Source organism: Phyllobates terribilis, unplaced genomic scaffold (genome assembly GCF_046119375.1).
Source record: "Phyllobates terribilis strain yellow unplaced genomic scaffold, ASM4611937v1 Scaffold_3__8_contigs__length_932513732, whole genome shotgun sequence".
Classification (NCBI taxonomy): Eukaryota; Metazoa; Chordata; class Amphibia; order Anura; family Dendrobatidae; genus Phyllobates; species Phyllobates terribilis.
In genome coordinates this window covers 133,026,233-133,051,534 of record NW_027362763.1, presented here as the reverse complement: position 1 = coordinate 133,051,534, position 25,302 = coordinate 133,026,233, and positions in this window count along the sequence as shown.

The window sequence follows — 25,302 nt, the reverse complement described above, 5'->3', positions numbered from 1 at the left end:
GCGAGGTTGGGGGGAGAGGGCAGAGGAAGGAAGCATGATTGTTACCTCGCCACCAACACAACAGGGACTTGGTGCTCCTGGATGCGCAAGACACATGAGTGCCTTCTTGCTGCACTACCTGCAACATGACCCTCAAATTGTGAGAATTAGAAATAATCCTGACTACTGGCTTGCCACACTGTTAGATCCCCGGTACAAAAGTAAATTTGCAGAAATTATTCCTGCCATAGAAACAGATGCACGCATGCAGGAATATCAGCAGAGACTGTTGCAGAATCTTACATGTGCTTTTCCCCAAAACACTAATGGTGCACGTAGTGAATCTCACAGTTCCAACTTGCCAACTGTGGGACCGTTGAGTGTTCAGCACTAGTGTTGAGCCACCCCCGTAGTGTTCGAGTTCGGTTCGGTTCGTCGAACACCCGTGTGTTCGCCGAACTGTTTGTCGAACTGTTCGTCGAACACCTTCGAACACCGTTAAAACCAATGGCAGGCAAACAAAAACACATAGAAAACACCTTCAAAGGTGTCCAAAAGCTGACAAACTGCTCAGAAGACACAACTAACACATGGAAAAGTGACAAGTACATATAGTCATGCGAAAAGAAAAGAGGTGGAAGAGTAAAATGAGGGGGAGACACAGATATAGGCATGTCATGCCCTTCTAAAATCCAAAAAGTGAGAAGCCGACACGTTCAGTCCGCTCCTGCCCGTGCCACCTCCGCGTCGCCGGGTTTGTGCCAGAGTCGCGGTGAACCATGACGGCCAGCCCCCCTCTCCCAATACTGGTGCCTGTCCGCTGGTGGGTCGAGCGAGCCCCCCTGTGGTGGAGGCAGCTCTAAGCTTTTTAATTTAAATTGTCTCTCTAATTTGAATGAATACACTTTAAATCCATTTACAAGGATCTATTGGAGGGCAAGTCTCATGCCAGCAGCCGCGTAATTCCAGCTCCAGTAGCGTCCACTAAAGCTGCTGCAGTTAAAAAGCTTTTATAAGGATCGAGCTCGGCTGTCCACTGCAAGGCATCCTACTGCCAGTCCCAGCCCCTATGCCTTGGGGTGCCTCCTGATGCTCTTCACTGAGTAACCCGTGGTCCCGAAGCATTTCCTTTGAAAAAATTAAGTGTCCAAACTACAGGTGGTGTAGCTTGCTTAACAGCCGGGATAATCCGCTGACTAGCAGACACTGCTACTAGGCACAAAGTATTTCCTGGGCTAGATGCAGTTAAAAATTTGTAATTAGATACTCTCGTTGGATGCTGAGAAAGCATTCCATAGAGTCTCCTGGCACGCCATATATGATTCTCTTAAAATGCTTGGGGTAGGGGTCTAGGGGACCCTTTTATAGCCCAAATCACGGCCCTGTATCGCAATACGTCACCTAGGCTGAAGATAAATGGAACTGTAGCACCCTGAGGGCTCGGTTGCTACAGAGGTATTGCACCTCACCCAGAGGTGTGATATCTCACTCTCAGGTAAGGATGTAGTGTGGATCAGGACCCGACACCTGCATGCATTACACCACATTGCCGTGGGGCAGGGCGACCAATATGCCCCTGAGATGGGCACGACAGTCCCTGTCCCTGGCTGTAGTGGGGGGAGGGAACACTGAGGAATGGGAACCCTGTAGTGCAGGAGCAGGGAGGAAGCAGTTCCTGGGTGCATTGAGAAGGGAGTATAAAAGGTGGGCACCATCTTAGTTCAGTGCAGAGAAGTCTGAGCAGAAGTGGCAGGGAGCAGGGGCTCTGCATGAGCTCTGCTCCGGAGGCGGGCCTAGTAACAGAGGCCCAGGCCTGGAAGAGGGAGAAGGAAGGAAGAGGAGCGGAGAAGGCTCCAGGAACGAGGAACGAAGGGATCCCAGGGGTGCGGACGGGCGAGTCGCCACCGCACGCCCAAATCCACCTGCGTGGAGGGGTCAGGCCAAAGGGGGAGACCGGTCCCCGAAACTAGTGGAGGCAGGAAACGACCCTCAGCTAGAAACAGGAGGCTGTGACATTTTATGTGGCGCAGCCCCTCGCTACACCCGCTAGGAAGGCACCACATAGGGTCAGGGAAACTGGCGCCAAGTTTACCAAGAGGAGGCCCGAGGCAGCCGGACAGAAGGGTTGGTAAGAAAGGCCAGACAAAGGACACACAAAGGGGGTCCTGTGAAGCGCTCCAAAGTTATCTGGGAGTTGTTTGAGCCCCTCACCTGGTGAGCACAGTACGACGTGGGCAGCCGTTACCTGCAGACGTGGTCTGGATAATAAGAACTGTGAGTAAAGGCCCTGGACTGCATCACTGACTCCGTGTCGTTACTGCTGCTGCCCTGCACCATCACCCCCATCCTCCGCATACACTGCCCTGAGGCTATACTCCTCCTGTGGGGAGTTATGCTATGCTCTGCTGCACCCACAACACCAGCCTCAGCGGTCTGCCCTGGAGCGGCGGTTCACTCTGATCACAATCCACGGGTGGCGTAGTCGGACATTTAAACATCAAAACCACATAAATAGTTCCGCCACTGGTTTGACCGCCCTGAGCCACGGAACCGGGTCGCCGACACGGAGACTACAACCACCAGCATCCACCAAAAAGGGTCCCAAGGCCCAGGGGGCGCGTCAGAACATTTTCATCACCTTTCACAATCACCAATGGGACAAGGCAGGGATGTTCTCTGTCCCCTCTCTTATACATCCTAGTGACGGAGCACCTGCTCTCATCAATTGGCCATAACCCCAATATTAGGTGGATTGAGGTGGGAGGCACCGAGTACAAGTGCTCTCTATTTGCTGATGATGTCCTAGTATATATCACTCAATCACATATATCCATCCATGCTGTTATGGCTGAAATAGATCACTTTGTTACATGGTCAAATTTTAAAATCAATGCAGCGAAGTCTGAGGCCCTCGATGTCTCCCTCCCCAAATCCATATAGGATTCCATCCAGTCCAACTTTCCCTTTGCCTGGCCCTCACAGGGTATCAAATAGTTAGGAATTCCTATTCTTAGAGACCTCTCCCATCTATGTTATCTTAATTTTGGGCCCTTTATTGAACAACTCCATACAGACCACGGTTGGCAAGTTAGAACTGTAACATTCACTACGTGAACCACTGGTGTTTTGTGGAAAAGCACATGTACACTGTGTTCCAAATTATTATGCAAAAAGTGTTTAGGAGTGATAAGGGAAGAATTTGTTTGTTTGTCAGTTAAACTCATTGATGGTGATGTGTGTCAGGGCTCTTTATATCACTGTAAGCAATTGCAGACACCTGTGCTAATTAGTTTGGCAGGTGTGTCCAATGAAAGGCAAGACTACTTAAGAAAGCTGTCTCACATTATTAAGCAGCCTACATTTTCTGCCAAAATGGGAAAGAAAAAGGATGTGTCGGCTGCTGAGAAGCAACAAATTGTGGAGTGTTTAGGTCAAGGCATGACTACAATCAACATTGTGCGATGATCAGGATGAAGTGTCTTGGCAATCAAGAAGTATATAGCTGATTCACAGTACACACGTGTGCGTGCTGATAAGGGCAAATTGAGGACTCTTTCCTACAGGCAATTACGTCAGGTTGAAAGAGCAGCGGCAAAAAAGCCTTGTCATAGCAGCAGACAAGTTTTTGAAGCTGCTGGTGCCTCCAACGTCCCCCGAACAACAAGATGCAGGGTCCTTCAGAGGTTTGCAGCTGTGCATACGCCATCCTGTCGACCTCCTCTATCCACTTCACACAAGCAGAAACGGCTCCAGTTGGCCAAACATTACATGAAGACTGATTTCAAAACTGTTTTGTTCACGGATGAGTGCCGTGCAGCGCTCGATGGTCCAGATGGATGGAGTGGAGGATGGCTGGTTGATGGACACCCCAGGCAAACACGGCTACAGCGCCAACAAGGAGGAGGTGGAGTAATGTTTTGGGCTGGAATCATGGGGAGAGAGATTGTCGGCCCCTTTAGGATCCCTGAAGGCGCTAAAGATGAACTCCATAATGTATGTGGATTTTCTCAAACAGCACTTCCTGCCATGGTTCAAGAAGATGAACCGTGTATTTCACAGCAAGATCATTTTTTTGCATGATAATGCACCATCTCATGCTGCACATAAAACATCTGCATCTCTGGCTGATATGGGCATAAAAGGGGACAAACTTATGGTGTGACCCCCATGCTCCCCTGACCTCTACCCCATTCAGAACCTTTGGAGCATCATTAAAAGGAGTGTCTATGATGGCGGGAGGCAGTTCACATCTAAGCAACAGCTCTGGGAGGGTATTCTGTCCTCATGCAAAACAATTGAAGCAGAAACCATCGAAAACCTGACAAATTCAATGGACAAGAGAGTTCAGAAGCTCCTTTCGAACAAGGGGTCCTATGTGAAAATGTAACATCACCTAGAATAAAGTTTTGAGTTGAAAACTGTTTGATTTCAGTTTCTAGCAACCTGCTAATGCTTATAATTTCAAAAATGACCATTTTTTTGGTCTTTATTAAAATGAAAAGGTTGATCGAAAAGTTTGGGGGATCTAAGAGTGTGGCAACCCAGTAGTCATGATTACTTCGAATTCTGACAATATGAGGGTCATGCTGCAGGTAGTGCAGCAAGAAGGCACTTATGTGTCTTGCGCATCTCGGAGCCCCAAAATTATTTTCCGGGCTAGATGCAGCTAAAAATTATTATTAATTTTAAATCTGGTGAAGCTTTAGTATAGATGGCCTAATAGGATCAGTGCTGCACACTGCTACAAAGCCCAAATTATTTTCCAGTCAAGATACAGATAAACATGATTAGTAATTTTAAATCTGGTGGAGCTTATTATAGATGGCCTAATAGAATCAGTGCTGCACACTGCTAAAAAGCCCAAAATATTTTCCAGCCAAGATACAGATAAACATGATTAGTAATTTGAAAGCTTAAAACGGTTGGTAGGGTGATTTTAACCAATCATCAAGCTTTTACTCTCCCCAGGATGACACAGGGGTAGAAAAGTCGTTTCGGATCCATGATTTGTTCATCTTTATGAACGTGAGTCTGTCTACATTATCAGTGGAGAGCCGCGTGCGCTTATCTGTCAGCACACCACCAGCAGCGCTGAACACACGTTCAGACAGAACGCTGGCTGCGGGGCATGACAAGATCTCCAAGGCGTAAGTGGCTAGCTCCGGCCATTTATCCAGATTGGAAGCCCAAAAAGAGCAAGGGTCCAGTGACACAGTCATGGCTTCAATGTTTACTTGGAGATACTCCTGTACCATCGTCTCTAGGCGTTGACTATGTGTCAGACTTCTTGTCTCCTGTGGCCTTGCAAAGGATGGGCTAAAAAAGTGGTGAAATGATTCCGCAAAATTGATGTTACCAGCAGATACTGTGGTTCTGTTACGGTTTGAGTGCTGAACACTTGACGGTCCCACGGTTGGCAAGTTGGAACTGTGGATTCACTACGTGCACCACTGGTATTTTGTGGAAAAGCACATGTAAGATTCTGCAACAGTATCTGCTGATACTCCTGCATGCGTGCATCCCTTTCTATGGCAGGAATAATTTCTGCAAATTTACTTTTGTACCGGGGATCTAACAGTGTGGCAACCCAGTAGTCAGGATTATTTCTAATTCTCACAATTCGAGGGTCATGTTGCAGGTAGTGCAGCAAGAAGGCACTCATGTGTGTTGCACATCCAGGAGCACCAAGTCCCTGTTGTGTTGGTAGCGAGGTAACAATCATGCTTCCTTCCTCTGTCCTCTCCCCCCAACCTCGCACAACAGAAATGTGATCAAGGTCTCCCTCATCTGATGAGTCTTCCATCAGTTCGTCCTCCACTCCTTCCTGGGCTCCTGCACCTTCCTCACTAGTTTGGCTGCTACCATGCGCCCTGGTAAAACCATCTCCCCCACCCTCACATGCCTGCCGCCTTGGTGCTGCCGACCGTCTGGACCTTGCAGATGTTAGCCCTTCCGCATACAACTCCTCCTCCTCTACTTCCTCCACCTCCTCTTGTGCCACCACCTGACTCCGAATGTAAATCACCGGAATAGTCATGCTGATAATGGCATCGTCAGCACTAAACATCTTCGTCGCCATTTCAAAACTGTGCAGAAGGGTGCATAGGTCCCTGATCTGAGACCACTCCTTCAGCGTGATTTGCCCCACCTCTGGATCTCGTTGGCCCAGGCTATACGTCAGAACGTATTGCACCAGGGCTTGTCGGTGCTGCCACAGTCGCTGCAACATGTGCAGAGTTGAATTCCACCGGGTAGGCACATCGCATTTTAGCCGGTGAAGTGGCAGGCCCAACGACTTCTGTAGAGATGTAAGTCGCTGAGCTGCGGGATGCGAATGGCGGAAGTGAGCACACAGCGACCGTGCCCTCTGCAGAACGCCATCTAGTCTGGGAGAGTGGGCTAAAAATTGCTGGACAACAAGGTTCAACACGTGAGCCATACAAGGCACGTGTGTGACATTGCCCCGGCGAAGGGCCGCACCCAGGTTTGCAGCATTGTCGCACACGGCCTTCCCTGGTTTCAGGTCCAGTGGAGACAACCATTCATGAAATTGGTTCTCCAGAGCTGACCACAACTCCTCAGCTGTGTGACTCACATTTCCCAGACATTTCAATGTAAAAACCGCATGATGATGTTGAGCCCTACTGCCAGCATAGTAAGGAGGTGTGCAGGATCCCTTCTGCACAGTTAGAAAGCTTGTGGCATGACCAGACAGGCTTTGGGTGCAGGTGGAAGACCGAGAGGAGGTTGAGGAGGCAGAAGCAGTGGAGGAACTTTGACATAAAGAGGATTGACGCACAACTCGTGGGGACGGCAAGACTTGGACAGCAGCCCCTTGTCCTGCTGTCACCATAGTTACCCAGTGCCCAGTCAGCGACATGTAACGCCCCTGTCCATGCCTACTCGTCCAAGTGTCTGTGGTGAAATGCACCCTGTCACACACAGAGTTTCTCAAAGAAGCGGTGATGTTGTGTGCGACATGCTGGTGGAGCGCAGGCACACCTTTCTTTGAGAAGTAGTGCCGACTGGGCATCTGGTACTGGGGCACTGCGACGGACATAAGGTCTCGAAAATCCTCTGTGTCCACCAGGCGGAAAGGCAGCATTTCTGTAGCCAAGAGCTTGCAGATGGTGAAATTCAACCTCTTAGCTTTCTCATGGCTAGGAGGAAATGGTCTTTTACTTGTCCACATCTGAGGGACCGAGGGCTGGCTATTGTGCTTAGACGGGGTTGATAAGGGTGTCCCCGGCAAACTGCCGGTCTGTGAGGAAGATGCAGGCGGACATGTTAGGTTGCCTTGATCCAAAGGTGGTGCTATCGATGTCGGACAGCGCTCAACACCAGCTGCTGTTACCACCTCCAAAGAAAATGATGACCTGCCAATCACGCTGGCTGTTGCGGGTAAAGAGGTGGCAGGTCTGCGCCCCAAAACAGGTGTGACTGCTGTCCCCCCAGTCATAGAGGATGAAGAGGCCGCGGATGCACAAGATATGGCAGACGGTGGTTGGCCCGGCCGGCTAGGCCGCATTGTAGCACACTGAGCTTCCCACTGCAACTTTTGCTTCATGTCCATGTGCCGGTTCATGCATGAAGTACTCAAACTATGTATTTTTTGGCCTCTACTTAGCTTTTGCTGACAAATGTTACAGATAACACGAGTTGGGTCATCTTTATTGATCTGAAAAAATGCCCAGGCTATGCAAGGCTTAGCACCCATGCGACCTGAAGAGCCACCATGACTTGTGGTGAGAGGCAGAGTTGTGTTTGAGGATTCAGTTGTTGACGTGCTTCCAGTACTACGTCTCTGTCCAGGAAGGCGCAACCTGACCTCGTCGTCACTAGCATCTTCCTCCACCTCCTCTGCTGACCTCATCTATTGGCTGACTGTGGGTTGACAGTAAGTGGGATCTCCAACCTCATCATCATCACCCTGTGCGTTATCACACCCGTCGTCCTCAGAGCCAACCTGTTCCTGCCCTGACAAAAAACTAAAGTTGTCGCTCCAATCAGGTACTTGAGTCTTATCATCGTCTTCCTCATTGTCTCCACCAACAGGAGTTACAGTTTGGGAATGAGGGTCTACATTATGGTCAGAACCTTCTGCGTCTGGTCCTGGATCCGACTCATAAAGATTCTGGGCATCAGTGCAGATCATTTCCTCGTCTGGATTCACAGAAGCGCTGGAGTCGACCTCTGATTCCCAGGCTATAGTATGAGTAAACAGCTCTGCAGACTCAACCATCTGTTCTACCTCATACTCGACGGGCAGCTGGAGATTTGGGAGCTGTGAGGAAGCAAGTGCGATTGGGGTGACACCTTTGAGGACTGGAGTATTTGTGATGTTGAAGTTGATGTGGAGGAGAGCCCACTTAAAGGAGCACTTGATATCCGTTGAAGCACCTGCTGTTTTTGTGCCTCATCTGGAATTTGTAGCGATTGGCGTGGCCGTAAGAAAGGGATCTTATCACATTGTCCGCTAAAAGAAGTAGACATTTTAGTTTGGCTAGAAGATGGTCTTTCTTCTGCAGATGTTACTGTTGCTTTAACACCTACCCCACGGACACAACCTTTTTTTCCCTTCCCAACACGCCTATTCCCCTTTCCACCAGCAGAAGGCCTTTTTCCACTCATTTAAGTGGTTAACTAATTCACAACTCTGGAGTTGTTTGCACAAAAAAACAATGGATGGGAACCGAGCAGAGCTGAGTGGCCAAACTGTGGTATTAGGCCAAAACTATTGGGTGGGTTAGATGCAGAAAAAAATTATATTCAATTTGCAACCTGATGGAGGTCAGTATAGATGGACTAATAGAACAAGTCCCACACACAGCTAGAAGCCCAAATATTTTTTCAGAGGTAGATGCAGAAAAATTTTTTATTCAGTTTCTAACCTGATGGAGGTCTGTATAGATGGATTAATAGAACAAGTCCCACACACAGCTACAAGCCCAATATTTTTTCAGAGGTAGATGCAGAAAAAAAATATATTCAGTTTGCAACCTGATGGAGGTCAGTATATCTGGACTAATAGAGAAAGTTACACACACTGCTAGAAGCCCAAATATTTTTTCAGAGGTACTGTAGATGCAGATAAAAATTATTTTTAATTTGCAACCTGATGGAGGTCAGTATAGATGGACTAATACAACAAGTCCCACACACAGCTAGAAGCCCAATATTTTTTCAGAGGTAGATGCAGAAAAAAATATATTCAGCTTGCAACCTGATGGAGGTCAGTATAGATGGAGTAATAGAACAAGTCCCACACACAGCTAGAAGCCCAAATATTTTTTCAGAGGTAGATGCAGATAAAAATTATTTTTAATTTGCAACCTAATGGAGGTCAGTATAGATGGACTAATAGAGAAAGTCCCACACACTGCTAGAAGGCCAAATATTTTTTCAGAGCTAGATGCAGATAAAAATTATATTCAATTTGCAACCTGATGGAGGTCAGTATAAATGGACTAATAGAGAAAGTCACACACACTGCTAGAAGGCCAAATATTTTTTCAGAGCTAGATGCAGATAAAAATTATATTCAATTTGCAACCTGATGGAGGTCAGTATAGATGGACTAATAGAGAAAGTCCCACACACTGCTAGAAGGCCACATATTTTTTCAGAGGTAGATGCAGAAAAAAATATATTCAGTTTGCAACCTGATGGAGGTCTGTATAGATGGATTAATAGAACAAGTCCCACACACAGCTAGAAGCCCAATATTTTTTCAGAGGTAGATGCAGAAAAAAATATATTCAGTTTGCAACCTGATGGAGGTCAGTATAGATGGACTAATACAACAAGTCCCACACACAGCTAGAAGCCCAATATTTTTTCAGAGGTAGATGCAGAAAAAAATATATTCAGTTTGCAACCTGATGGAGGTCTGTATAGATGGATTAATAGAACAAGTCCCACACACAGCTAGAATCCCAATATTTTTTCAGAGGTAGATGCAGAAAAAAATATATTCAGTTTGCAACCTGATGGAGGTCAGTATAGATGGACTAATACAACAAGTCCCACACACAGCTAGAAGCCCAATATTTTTTCAGAGGTAGATGCAGAAAAAAATATATTCAGTTTGCAACCTGATGGAGGTCTGTATAGATGGATTAATAGAACAAGTCCCACACACAGCTAGAAGCCCAACATTTTTGCAGAGGTAGATGCAGAAAAAAATATATTCAGTTTGCAACCTGATGGAGGTCAGTATAGATGGACTAATACAACAAGTCCCACACACAGCTAGAAGCCCAATATTTTTTCAGAGTAAGATGCAAAAAAAAATTATATTCAATTTGCAACCTGATGGAGGTCAGTATAGATCGACTAATAGAATGATGCTATGCCCAAAAGATTTTACTTCACTAGGTGCAGTAAAAAAATTGGCTACTCCACTGACTAACACACTCTGCAATAGGCCAAAAAGGATTAGCTTTGCTAGATTCAGCCAAATGCTGTGAAAAAAACTTGCACAGCACTGGCACAGACCTGCCTGGCAAAAACTGATAGGAACTGATGTAACCTAGTCCTGAAAAGGACTCCAATTACAATTAGTCTTTACTCCCACAATCTATCTATTTAAGAGCACAGACCTGCCTGATAAAAGTCGTAGGAAATGCTGTAACCTAGTACTTAAAAGTACTGCAATCACAACTATTCCCTACTCCTAAGCTATCTGTAGATTTGTGCGAAAATTGGCTTGAAATTAACAAGGTATAGCGCACACAGCAACAGCGGTGCCGTCTAACACGCAGCTGCAGCAGTGAGAAAATGGTGGCGACGGGGAAAATGGCTTTGTCTTATAGGGCAAGGACATGTGACATACACTGCCAATGACACATGCCCTTGCTTGTGTGAAAAAAAGCACTTCGCTCCGTGTGTGCGCTGCTGATAGGCTGACAGATTCCACCTCCCCACTGTAAATGCGGGAAAGAGAAAAAAAAAATGGAGATCTTCATTGTTCCTGCAGAGATCCATCCCCTGCCCCTCCCCCCACCTGTCACACTGTCACAGAATACTGGAGGTAGGGGGCCTAAGCTGACCCTAAGCTGGGGCCCTGACTAATCCCTCATCCTGGAGGTACTGTTAAAGGTACAGAGGTCCAGGCCGCCAGCGTAACCCCTACCTCCTGAGGATCCCTGCACCACAGTAATCTAGTCCTGAGAAGGACCCCGATCACAACAATTGGGAACCAGCGATAATATGCCCACACACAGTATTTAGACGAACGAGACAGTACAAGGGAAAAACCAAAACCACCTTGCATACAACTACAACAAAACTACAACAGAGGGAACACCAACGGGAAAGGAGATAAATGATAAAGCGAGGAAAGGGAAAAAACACTTTCAAATACACTTATCTCAGCAACTCCAAACACCACGATCCGCTCTGTAAGTCTGAATGAAAAGCTTTCACCGACACCTCACAAACAGACCTGCAGGAATAAAAAGGAGTCTCACTAACGAAGCATTGATTGCAGCTGGGCGAGGCTGGACCTCAGCTAGCCCAGAGAGAGAGAGAATTAACTCCTTCACTGCCGAGAAAACACAAAGCACCAACAAGTCAGCTGCGAGAAGTCAGGCTGTGTACTCGTGACGATCTTCGTGGCAACACACCCGTGACAGTACCCCCCCTTCTACGAGGGGCCTCCGGACCCTCAGGGCCAGGTTTATCCGGGTGAGTCGTGTGGAAGGCCCGAACTAATCGGTCTGCGTTAATATCCGACGCAGGAACCCACATCCTCTCCTCAGGACCATACCCCTTCCAATGAACCAAGTACTGAAGGGACCGGCGATTAAAGCGTGAATCAATGACCCTCGATACCTGGAACTCCAAGTTACCATTGACAACCACAGGAGGGGGAGGTAAAGGTGACGGTACCACCGGCGCCACATACCTCTTAAGCAATGATCTGTGAAACACGTTGTGAATTTTAAACGTAGGGGGGAGGTCAAGACGGAATGCCACCGGATTAATAACAGAACTGATTCTGTACGGCCCGATGAACCTGGGACCCAGTTTCCAGGAGGGAACCTTAAGTTTAATATTCCTGGTAGACAACCATACCTGATCGTTCACACTTAGGTCCGGACCAGACACTCTCCTCCTATCAGCCATACGTTTGTATCGGTTCCCCATAGTATTCAGATTCTTCAGCACCCCTCTCCATACTGAAGCGAGAGATGAGGAAAATCGTTCCTCCTCCGGAACCCCCGAAGAGCCCCCCCTACTGAAAGTACAAAACTGGGGGTGAAAACCATATGCCCCAAAAAACGGGGACTTACCAGTGGACTCGCTTCGCCTATTATTGAGAGCAAACTCTGCCAGAGGTAGGAAAGAAGCCCAGTCCTCCTGGTTCTCTGACACAAAACACCGAAGATATGTCTCCAAGCTCTGGTTCATACGTTCCGTCTGACCATTGGTCTGAGGATGAAAAGCCGACGAGAATGACAAATGCATCCCCCGCCGTGCACAAAACGCCTTCCAGAACTTGGACACAAACTGAGACCCCCGATCAGACACCACCTCGGAGGGTACCCCGTGAAGCCTCACAATCTCCCCAATGAACACCTGCGCAAGAGTTTTAGCATTAGGGAGAGCCGGAAGAGCGATAAAATGTGCCATCTTGCTGAACCTGTCCACTACAACGAGTATGACCGTTTTACCCGAAGACGGAGGGAGGTCCGTAATAAAGTCCATAGACAGATGAGTCCAAGGACGCTCCGGGATCTTCAAAGGTAAGAGGGCCCCAGACGGACGGGTATGTGAGGTCTTAGAGCGCGCACAAACCCCACAGGACACGACAAAAGTTACCACCTCTTTATGTAAGTTAGGCCACCAAAACCGACGCGAGAGGAGATCCACAGTTGCTTTACTCCCCGGGTGTCCTGCAAAAACTGAGTTATGGTGTGCCTCGATCACCTTTTGTCGCAACTGATCTGGAACGAACAGTCTCCCCGGAGGTCCAACAGGGGCGTCCCCCTGAGCCTCCAATATCTCCTCCTCCAGCTCAGAGCATACTGCCGAAACCACCACCCCCTCCTGAAGAACAGGAATCGGGTCGTCCGTATTCCCGGCCCCAGGGAAACTACGAGATAAGGCATCCGCCTTTACATTTTTAGACCCAGGACGATATGTAACGACGAAATTAAACCTGGTAAAAAACAATGACCACCTAGCTTGTCTGGGATTCAGACGTTTAGCGGACTCCAGATATAGCAGGTTCTTGTGATCGGTGATGACGGTGACCGGATGAACTGCCCCCTCCAAAAAATGGCGCCACTCCTCAAAAGCTAACTTAATGGCCAGGAGTTCCCTATTGCCGACATCGTAATTCCTCTCAGCGGACGACAATTTTTTAGAGAAAAAGGTGCACGGATGCCACTTACCAGGGGACGAACCCTGTGACAATACTGCTCCCACCCCTACCTCGGAAGCGTCTACCTCTACAAAGAATGGCTGAGACGCATCAGGTTGAATGAGTATGGGTGCCGAGGCAAAACATTTTTTCAAGGAGGAGAATGCTTGACAAGCCTTGTCAGACCACCTAGAAAAATCCGTCCCCTTTTTAGTCATGTCTGTGAGAGGCTTAACCACGGACGAGAAATTACGAATGAACTTCCGGTAATAGTTAGCAAACCCCAGGAAACGTTGTAGTGCCTTAAGATTCTCCGGCCGATCCCACTCAAGAACTGCCCGCACTTTCCCAGGGTCCATACGAAAACCGGACGCAGAAACCAGGAAGCCTAAAAACTGGAGTTCCTGTACGGCGAACACACACTTTTCCCACTTGGCATACAGTTTATTATCCCGCAAGATCTGTAACACCTGTCTAACATGCTCCTGATGAGACACCAGATCCGGCGAGTAAATTAAGATATCATCCAGATATATGACAACAAACTGTCCCACCAGGTGGCGAAAAATATCATTAACAAAGTGTTGAAACACCGCCGGGGCATTAGTCAGACCGAATGGCATGACAAGGTTCTCATAATGCCCCTCCGGAGTGTTAAAAGCCGTCTTCCACTCATCCCCCTCCTTCATCCTAATCAAATTGTACGCCCCCCTGAGATCCAACTTAGAGAACCATTTGGCGCCCACGATCTGATTAAAGAGATCGGGAATAAGTGGGAGCGGATACGGATCTCGGACCGTAATCCGATTAAGTTCACGGAAATCCAGGCAAGGGCGTAGGCCTCCATCTTTCTTCTTAACAAAGAAGAACCCCGCGGCCACCGGTGAAGATGAAGGTCTAATATGCCCCTTAGCCAGACTTTCAGAAATATAATCCTTCATGGCCTGCCTCTCAGGACCAGAAAGGTTATACAACCTAGCTTTAGGTAACTTGGCCTCAGGGAGCAGTTTTACAGAACAGTCATACTCGCGATGAGGAGGTAGTTCCTGACACCCATTCTCCGAGAATACATCCTCAAAGTCTGCCAGAAATGGAGGTAAGACCCAAGGAGTAACCGCACCGATGACCGTGTTCATGCAGTTTTTATTACAGAATTTACTCCATTGGCTTATCTCTCTGGTTTGCCAATTAATAACAGGGTTATGCTTAGCTAACCAAGGAAGGCCCAACACTATAGGAGTGGGAAGACCCTCCAACACGTAGCAAGACAACAGTTCTTTATGTATTGCCCCCACTTGAAGTTTTACGCCATGCACAGCTTGCAAAAAACTTCCCTGACCGAGAGGCCTGGCATCGATCGAGAATATGGGGATGGGTTTAGCCAACTCACTCAATCGCATACCTTGAACCCGGGCAAACCGAGCATCAACCAGATTAGCCCCGGCCCCACTATCCAGAAGAACAGATATCCTCTCAGTTCTCGTACCCACCACCACCTCCGCCGGTACGAGAAACTGAGACGAACCTAGGGACGAAATACCTACTCCCAGATTGCCGTCCACCACACAACCTGGGATCAACAGTTTTTTCGACGACTCTTTACTCAGCAAGGGGCGGGATGGACACCCCCCAATAAAATGTCCCTTTTTCCCGCAGAGGAAACACCTTCCTGTCTTATGGCGCACCACCGGTCCCCTTCCCCGAAATGATGTCCCTCCTAATTGCATAGGCTCCTCCGGACTGACCAGGGGAACCACCATATGAGGGGACCTTGTAAGAGGTGGAGACATTACAGGGGGTAGAGTTATCCCGCACCTCTCCCGAAGCCGTCTGTCAACGCGAATAGCAAGGGCCATAGCGGCTTCCAGTGACGCGGGAGAGTCATACTGTGCCAACACATCCTGTAATTTGTCGGATAAACCATGACAAAACTGGCTCCAAAGAGCCGGGTCATTCCACTGGGTGTCCGTGGCCCACCTACGGAACTCCGAACAGAATTCCTCCGCCGGATGATCTCCCTGCTGAATCCTACGTAACTTAGACTCAGCAAGGGAGATCCGATCTGGGTCATCATATACGAGTCCCAAAGCAGCGAAAAACCTATCCACTGACTGGAGAACTGGGGAGCTAGGGGGAAGAGAGAACGCCCAAGATTGTGGGTCCCCTTGTAGGAGCGAGATGACAATTCCCACCCTTTGTTCTTCACTGCCCGATGACCGAGGCCGCAGCCGAAAGTACAATTTGCATGCCTCCCGGAAAACAAAAAACTTGTCCCGCCCCCCAGTGAACCTGTCAGGGAGAGCTACTTTAGGTTCTGGTCCGGCTTGCTCCAGAGGATGCAAAACCTTGGACCTAACGTCCGCCAGCCCCATGGACAAACTCTGCAACTGCTGAGCTAGACCGGCTACTGGATCCATGGTAGCTGGAGAAAAACTAAGTTGGTCGGTGAAAATGTCACACTGTCACAGAATACTGGAGGTAGGGGGCCTAAGCTGACCCTAAGCTGGGGCCCTGACTAATCCCTCATCCTGGAGGTACTGTTAAAGGTACAGAGGTCCAGGCCGCCAGCGTAACCCCTACCTCCTGAGGATCCCTGCACCACAGTAATCTAGTCCTGAGAAGGACCCCGATCACAACAATTGGGAACCAGCGATAATATGCCCACACACAGTATTTAGACGAACGAGACAGTACAAGGGAAAAACCAAAACCACCTTGCATACAACTTCAACAAAACTACAACAGAGGGAACACCAACGGGAAAGGAGATAAATGATAAAGCGAGGAAAGGGAAAAAACACTTTCAAATACACTTATCTCAGCAACTCCAAACACCACGATCCGCTCTGTAAGTCTGAATGAAAAGCTTTCACCGACACCTCACAAACAGACCTGCAGGAATATAAAGGAGTCTCACTAACGAAGCATTGATTGCAGCTGGGCGAGGCTGGACCTCAGCTAGCCCAGAGAGAGAGAGAATTAACTCCTTCACTGCCGAGAAAACACAAAGCACCAACAAGTCAGCTGCGAGAAGTCAGGCTGTGTACTCGTGACGATCTTCGTGGCAACACACCCGTGACACCACCCCGCTGTACACTCAAACTGCGTATTAACATTAATTTTCCTCATTACTGAGAAAAAATCCAGTTATGATTTTGGTGCACGAACAGTTATCGAACATAACCTCGTACAGCCGAATTTTTCTCAAATTGTTCGTGTTCGCCGAACGGCTCGTACTCCGCCCAAAACAGCTCGAATTTGAGATTGGTGAACAGTTCGAGTAGAGCAACGCTCATCTCTATTCAGCACTCAAAATGTAGCAGAAACACAGTATCTGCTGGTAACATCAATTTTGCGGAATCATTTCACCACTTTTTTAGCCCATCCTTTGCAAGGCCACAGGGGACAAGAAGTCTGACACATAGTCAACGCCTAGATACGATGGTACAAGAGTATCTCCAAGTAAACATTGAAGCCATGACTGTGTCACTGGACCCTTGCTCTTTTATGGCTTCCAATCTGGATAAATGGCCAGAGCTCGCCACTTATGCCTTGGAGATCTTGTCATGCCCCGCAGCCAGCGTTCTGTCTGAACGTTTGATCAGCGCTGCTGGTGGTGTGCCGACAGATAAGCGCACGCGTCTCTCCACTGATAATGTAGACAGACTCACATTCATAAAGATGAACAAATCATGGATCCGAAACGACTTTTCTACCCCTGTGTCATCCTGGGGAGAGTAAAAGCTTGATGATTTGTTAAAATCACCTCACCAAGTATTTTAAGCTTTCAAATTACTAATCATGTTTATCTGTATCTTGGCTGGAAAATAATTTGGGCCTTGTAGCAGTGTGCAGAACTGATTCTATTAGGCCATCTATACTAAACTCCACCAGATTTAAAATTACTTATCATGTTTATCTGTATCTTGGCTGGAATATAATTTTGGCCTTGTAGCAGTGTGCAGTACTGATTCTATTAGGCCATCTATACTAAGTTCCACCAGATTTAAAATTACTAATCATGTTTATCTGTATCTTGGCTGGAAAATAATTTGGGCCTTGTAGCAGTTTGCAGTACTGATTCTATTGGGCCATCTATACTAAGCTCCACCAGCTTTCAAATTAATAATAATTTTTAGCTGCATCTAGCCCGGAAAATAATTTTGGGACTCCTAGATGCGCAAGACACATGAGTGCCTTCTTGCTTCACTCCCTGCAACATGACCCTCAAAATAATCCTGACTACTGGGTTGCCACACTCTTAGATCCCCCACACTCTTCGATCAACTTTTTCATTTTAATATAGAACAAAAAAATGGTCATTTTAGAAATTATAAGCATTAGTAGGTTATTAGAAACTGAAATCAAACAGTTTTCAACTCAAAACTTTATTCTAGGTGATGTTACATTTGCACGTAGGACCCCTTGTTCGAAAGGAGCTTCTGAACTCTCTTGTCCATTGAATTTGTCAGGCTTTGGATGGTTTCTGCTTCAATTGTTTTGCGTGAGGACTGAATACCCTCCCAGAGCTGTTGCTTAGATGTGAACTGCCTCCCGCCACCATAGACACTCCTTTTGATGATGCTCCAGAGGTTCTCAATGGGGTTGAGGTCAGGGGAGCATGGGGGTCACACCATAAGTTTTTCCCCTTTTATGCCCATATCAGCCAGAGATGCAGTTGTGTTATGTGCAGCATGAGACGGTGCATTATCATGCATGAAAATGATCTTGCTGCGGAATAAACGGTTCTTCTTCTTGAACCATGGCAGGAAGTGCTGTTTGAGAAACTCCACATACATTATGGAGTTCATCTTTACCCCTTCAGGGATCCTAAAGGGCCAACAATCTCTCTTCCCATGATTCCAGCCCAAAACATTACTCTACCTCCTCCTTGTTGGCGCCGTAGCCATGTTTACATGGGGTGTCCATCAATCAGCCATCCTCCACTCCTTCCATCTGGACCATCGAGCATTGCACGGCACTCATCGGTGAACAAAACACTTTTGAAGTCAGTCTTCATGTATTGTTTGGCCCACTGGAGCCGTTTCTGCTTGTGTACTGTGGATAGAGGAGGTCAACAGGATGGCTTACGCACAGCTGCAAACCTCTGAAGGACCCTACATCTTGTTGCATGGGGGACGTCGGCGGCACCAGCAAACTTGTCTGCTGCTATGACAAGGCTTTTTTGCCGCTGCTCTTTTAACCTGACGTAATTGCCTGTAGGAAAGAGTCCTCAATTTTCCCTTATCAGCACGCACATGTGTGTACTGTGAATCAGCTACATACTTCTTGATTGTGCGATGATCAGGATGAAGTGTCTTGGCAATGTTGATTGTAGTCATGCCTTGACCTAAACACTCCACAATTTGTTGCTTCTCAGCAGTCGACACATCCTTTTTCTTTCCCAATTTAGCAGAAAATGTAGGCTGCTTAATAATGTGGGACATCCTTCTTAAGTAGTCTTGCCTTTCATTGGACACACCTGCAAAACTAATTAGCACAGGTGTCTGCAATTGCTTACAGTGATATAAAGAGCCCTGACACACATCACCATCAATGAGTTTAACTGACAAACAAAAAATTCTTACCTTATCACTCCTAAACACTTTTTGCATAATAATTTGGAACACAGTGTACATGTGCTTTTCCACAAAACACCAGTGGTTCACGTAGTGAATCTTACAGTTCTAACTTGCCAACCATGGTCTGTATGGAGTTGTTCAATAAAGGGCCCAAAACGAAGATAATATAGACGGGAGAGGTCTCTATGAATACGAATTCCTAAGTATTTGATACCCTGTGAGGGCCAGGCAAAGGGAAAGTTGGACTGGATGAAATCCTGTATGGATTTGGGAAAGAAGACATCGAGGGCCTCAGACTTCGCTGCATTGATTTTAAAATTTGACCATGTAACAATGTGATCTATTACAGCCATAACAGCAGGGATGGATATATGTGATTGAGTGATATATACTAGGACATCATCAGCAAATGCAGAGCACTTGTACTCGGTGCCTCCCACCTCAATCCACCTAATATTGGGGTTATGGCGAATTGATGAGAGCAGGTGCTCCGTCACTAGGATGTATAAGAGAGGGGACAAGGACACCCCTGCCTTGTCCCATTGGTGATTATGAAAGGTGATGAAAATGTTCCATTTATCTTCAGCCTAGGTGATGTATTGCGATACAGGGCCGTGATTTTGGCTATAAAAGGGTCCCCTAGACCCCTACCCCAAGCATTTTAAGAGAATAATATATGGCGTGCCAGGAGACTCTATGGAATGCTTTCTCAGTATCCAACGAGAGTATCTAATTACAAATTTTTAACTGCATCTAGCCAAGGAAATACTTTGTGCCTAGTAGCATTGTCTGCTAGTCAGCGGATTATCCCAGCTGTTAAGCAAGCTACACCACCTGTAGTTTGGACACTTAATTTTTTCAAAGGAAATGGTTCGGGCCCCCGGGACACTCCGTGAAAAGCATCGGGGAGGCACAGGGCCTGGGACTGGCGGTAAGACGCCTTGCGGTGGACCGCCAAGCTCGATCCTTATAAAAGCTTTTTAACTGCCGCAGCTTTAGTGGACGCTACTGGAACTAGAATTACGCGGCTGCTTGTATGAGACTTGCCCTCCAATAGATCCTTGTAAAAGGATTTAAAGTGTAGTCATTCAAATTAGAGAGACAATTTAAATTAAAAAGATTATACCTGCCTCCACCGCAGGGGGGCTCGCTCGACCCACCAGTGGACAGGCACCAGTATTGGTAGAGGGGGGCTGGCCGTCAGGGTCCACCGCAGCTCTGGCACAAACCCGGCGACACGGAGGTCGCACGGGCAGGAATGGACTGGCCGTGTCGGCTTCGCACTTTTTTGGTTTTAGAAGGGCATGACATGCCTATATCTGTGTCTCCCCCTCCTTTTACTCCTCCACCTCTTTTCTTTTCGCATGGCTATATGTGCTTGTCACTTTTCCATGTGTTAGTTGTGTCTTCTGAGCAGTTTGTCAGCTTTTGGACACCTTTGAAGGTTTTATCTATGTGTTTTTGTTTGCCTGCCATTGGTTTTAACGGTGTTCGAAGGTGTTCGATGAACAGTTCGACGAACAGTTCGGCGAACATACAGGTGTTCGATGAACCGAACCGAACTCGAACACTACGGGGATGGCTCAACACTATTAGCAATAGCATCGCTATAAAATGCAAGCAATGAAACAAGTCCATCTGAGGAGGGCAAATTTTCCTGCGATACTAATTCTGCAGAGTTTTTTCAGCATAGATATTTCATGCCTAATTTAAAATGGGCAAGGCGCCTGGTAAGGGATGGGGAAGTGGACGGGATGCTATTGATGAGCACAGAGGCCGATGCCGTGGGCAAGGTGAAACTGTGTCTGGTGCAGGAACACAAGAAACACCCAAATCATGTTGACCTAGCTTCCTGTTCCTCTTTATATGGGGGTGTGGAACACCACTCTTGAAGCCAGATCAGTGTGAAAAGGTTGTTGAATGGATAGCAGATAATTCTTCCAGTATGTTTGCCACCACCACGCTGTCTTCCACGCGGTCCCATGTCTCGGTAGCGGTGATTTTGAACCACATAATCCTCACCCTGATCCTACTTCCTCCCACCTTGCCAAGTGCCCGGAGACAAGTGATCCCACACTTGGACACTCTGAGGAGATGTTGACATTTCCATGTATTGATTCTGGCCTCTCACCCTGGCCGTTTCAAGCGGGACATCAGTACATCGCATGTAGCGATGCCCAAAAATTTGAGGTCACACGAAGATGTCGGTGGGAAACTGAAATTACTGTCACAAGAGGTGGCTGATGATGAGGCACAATTGCCAGAAAGTCAGGAGGAGGACCAGGGTGCCGAAGTGGACGACGGGTTGGTGGATGATGAAGTCACTGACCCAACCTGCAAGGTGACATGCAGAGCAAGGACAGCAGCACAGAGGGGGAGGGATTTCCAGCATCACAACAGAAAGAAGAGTCAGTCTGGTGACCAGAGACATAAGGCAGGCAAATGTTTCCTAGGGCACCCACACATGGGAAGTTGCCAGCCAAAGGGTTAAGTTTTCTCAATGGACAGTTCAGTTAACCCAAAAATCGCCATTTGCAACATCTGCCAGGCCAACATCAGCAGGGGCAGCACAACTACCAGCCTGACCACCACCAGCATGCTCAGGCACATGATAGCAAAGCACCCAACAAGAGGGTCCAGAAACAGTGTCTGCTGGTGACACCACTGCCTATTCCCTGTTGTACGTGCACGCCAATGCCCTGTCCATGATGCGAAGATGAGGCGAAGATACCTCCCACCCGGCATCTGTCATTGCACACTTGCACATCCTTGTCTCAGTGTAGCTTTCAGTTGTCCCTACCCCAGTAGTTTGAAAGCAAGCGTAAATACGCAGTCACCCACCCATAGGTCACAATATTAAACTGCCACATTTCCAGACTGCTTGCCCTCAAAATATTGCCGGTTAAGTTTGTGAAGATGGAAGCTTTCCGCATTGCTAAGGCAGCAGCCTTCCCTAGGTACTCGGTCCCCAGCCGCCACTATTTCTCACGATGTGCCATACCTGTCTTACACATGCACGTGTCCCTACCAGAGATGGGCGAATATGATCGGAAATAGATCACCAATTTCAAATTCTGCACGAATATGGCACATTCGGATTGGTGATCGGAAACCCGAACATTTTTTCTTAAAATTGGCAAAAACGGGTAAAATTTGGTAAAAGTACGGGAAATGATTGCGTCGCCACTGAAGTATTTTTAGCACTTTGGCTAGGATAGTGGTAGTGTATGATGAGTGGGGAGGGATGTGTTTGATGAGGGGAGGGGGCGTGGAGAGTTCAGAGGAGCGGCGTGCTTGTAATCTTTTTTTTTTTCCTATCTGTATGTGTGCTAATTGCGGATAGCCACTCAGGGCACAGGAACCATCCACAATGTTCAGACACAGATCTTGTGCCATTGGATGCTGAAATCATATGTCCCTCTCTATATAAAGAGCGGACATGTTGTTTTAGTGCCATTTTGTGATTATAACAGGTCAGAGAGGCTACTCTTGATGCTGCTCCTGGATTCATTAGAGATTTGAGCTTGTTAGCTAGGCGATTGCTTCTAAGTCAGATAATTTAGATAGCTAGTGTCTTGTGTGACAGTGAAATCGACCTTCCAGCAGATTGTTTTTTTATTGTGCCATTAGTGAGGTCCAGACAAAGACAGCAGGGCACATTTCATAGAAGTATGTTGTGAACTGCTTCTATTGTACTCAATGCACAAGTACACCTATTTAAAATCTATTTTTTATGTGACTAATGTGCTTCAGCACGCCATAGCCCTCCTTGTCATTTTGTATTGGTGAAATTTAGCTGTATGCAGAGCTCATGCAGACTAAAAAAAAATATTTTTTTCTGTGACTAATGTGATGCAGCACGCCATAGCACACATTGTCATTTTACGGTGGTGAAATTCAGCTGTATGCAGAGCTCATGCAGATTAAACAAAAATATTTTTTTCTGTGACCAACATGAGGCAGCATGCCATAGCCCACCTTGTAATTTTGTGGCGGTGAAATTCAGTTGTATGCAGAGCTAATGTAGAGTAAAAAAATATTTTTTTTCTGTGACAAACGTGATACAGCAGACTAGGTCTGAGTTTGAAATTTCATGGAGCATATATTCTATGTTATACAGTCTTCATCCACACTAAAAAATTACTTTTTTCCTTTACAAACGTGATACAATAGGGGAGATCTCAGTATAAAATAGTTTGGAGCATATCTTCTATGTAATACAGGCCTCATCCACACTAAAAAATACTTTATTTTGCTACTAAAGTCATACAGTAGAAGAGAGCTCAGTTTGAAATTGTTTGGAGCATACCATCTATGTTATACAGGCCTCATCCACACTAAAAAAATACTTTCTTCTGTTATTAACGTGATACTTCAGGCCATATGTCAGTTTGAAATTGTTTGGAGCATATGTTCTATGTTATACAGGCTTCATCCACACTAAAAAAATACTTTCTTCTGTTATTAACATGATACGGTAAAGGAGATCTCAGTTTAAAATTGTTTGGAGCATATCTTCTATGTTATACAGGCCTCACCAACACACAAAAAAAATACTTTCTTCTGTTACTAACGTCATACAGCAGGCTAGATGTCAGTTTGAAATTGTTTTCAGCATATCTTATATGTTATACAGGCCTCCTTCACACTAAAAAAAAAATACTTTCTTCCGTTGCTAACATGATACAGTAGAGGAGATCTCAGTTTGCAATTGTTTGGAGCATATCTTCTATATAATACAGGCCTCATCCACACTAAAAACTACTTTCTTCTGTTACTAACGTCATACAGCAGGCAAGATGTCAGTTTGAAATTTCTTGGAGCATATCTTCTATGTTATATAGGCCTCACCAACACTAAAAAAAATACTTTCTTCTGTTACTAACGTGATACAGCAGGCTAGACATCAGTTTAAGATAAATTGGTTTTCTTACTATCATGCTACATAAAGCAGGCAACATTTCATCTTTAAATTCTTTGGTGCAGATATTGTTCTCCACACAGGGATACACATGATAAAATCGAAATTGGTTTTCTTGCTATCGTGGTATATGAAGCAGGCTACATTTCATCTTTTATTTATTTGGTGCTTATATTGCTCTCCATACAGGGGTACACATTAGTGATGCATGAGCACTAAATGTGCTCAGCATAGTGGTTCAGCGGTTTCTCAAAACCTACCCAGATCTGCCAGAACTGCTTGTGAAGGTACGCTCCGTGTGTGCCCATTTCAGAAAGTCAGCTACAGCTTCCACCACCCTGGCAGTGCTTCAGCAGCATTTGCAGCTTCCAGCTCACCGACTGGTGTGCGATGTCACACACATTGGAAATCAACATTGTAGATGTTGGGAAGATTTGTGAGCAGCAGAGGGCAGTTGTTGAGAACCAGCTTCAACACGCTTGTTGCAATTCAGGTCAACCTCCGCACATAAGAGCTGATAAGTGGGCATGAATGTCTGACACCTGTGCTGTCCTCCAAAACTTTGAGGACTCCACCAAGATGGTGAGCAGCGATGACGAAATGATTAGCATCACCATCCCACTTCTCTGTCTACTGAAACGATCGCTGCTCACAATTAAAGAGGAGGCACTGCAGGGGGAGCAAGGAACTATACAGGATGATGCTACACAGTTCAGCCTCATCTCATCTCAGCGTGGATTGGGTTATAATTAGGAGGAGGAGGATAAGGAAGAGCAAATGGACAGTCGTCCTCTCAATGAGGACAGGGAAGTCTTGGCTGTCTTGGAAGTCTTGATACCCCTCTTTCAGTCTGTGGGAAAGCTGTATGAGTTTCGCTTAATAATGACCTTCAGCAGCCTAAACGGTGGCTTTGGTTATGCATGTTATTTCTCAAAACGCATTGCCGATCAGGCCATTGCCCAACACTGTAGCCATGAAATTCAAGGCGTAAAGCTCTTTGTGTATCGAAGCACCAAGTAGTGTGAGCTGATGTTGGACGGGCTGGCATTGCTTATGGAACAAACTGCATTAAAGGACTTCCTGGAAGAAATAACAAGCAGAGTAGATACGATTTACCTCTATGCCAATCCTTTCACCGACCTAAAGAATATGGCTGTTGTGAAATACAACTCTCAACAAGAAGCAGCCCTGGCTAAGAAAAGTCTGTGTGAAGGTTCCCAGAAACTCTATTGCTGCTTTTTTACTGTGGACCAGCAATCTATAAGACTTAAGATGCAATCTGGCACCTTAACAAAGCCCAATTCTGTTCTCCCACTGATATCTAACAAACAGGTCATGCTGGAGAAATTTACACCTACTACCACTCATTGTCTTCAGCTCCTTTTTGAGAAACTAATGTTTGGGCAGCTAGTCTACCAAATAAAATTCCTGAGATATGGAAATTGAGGATG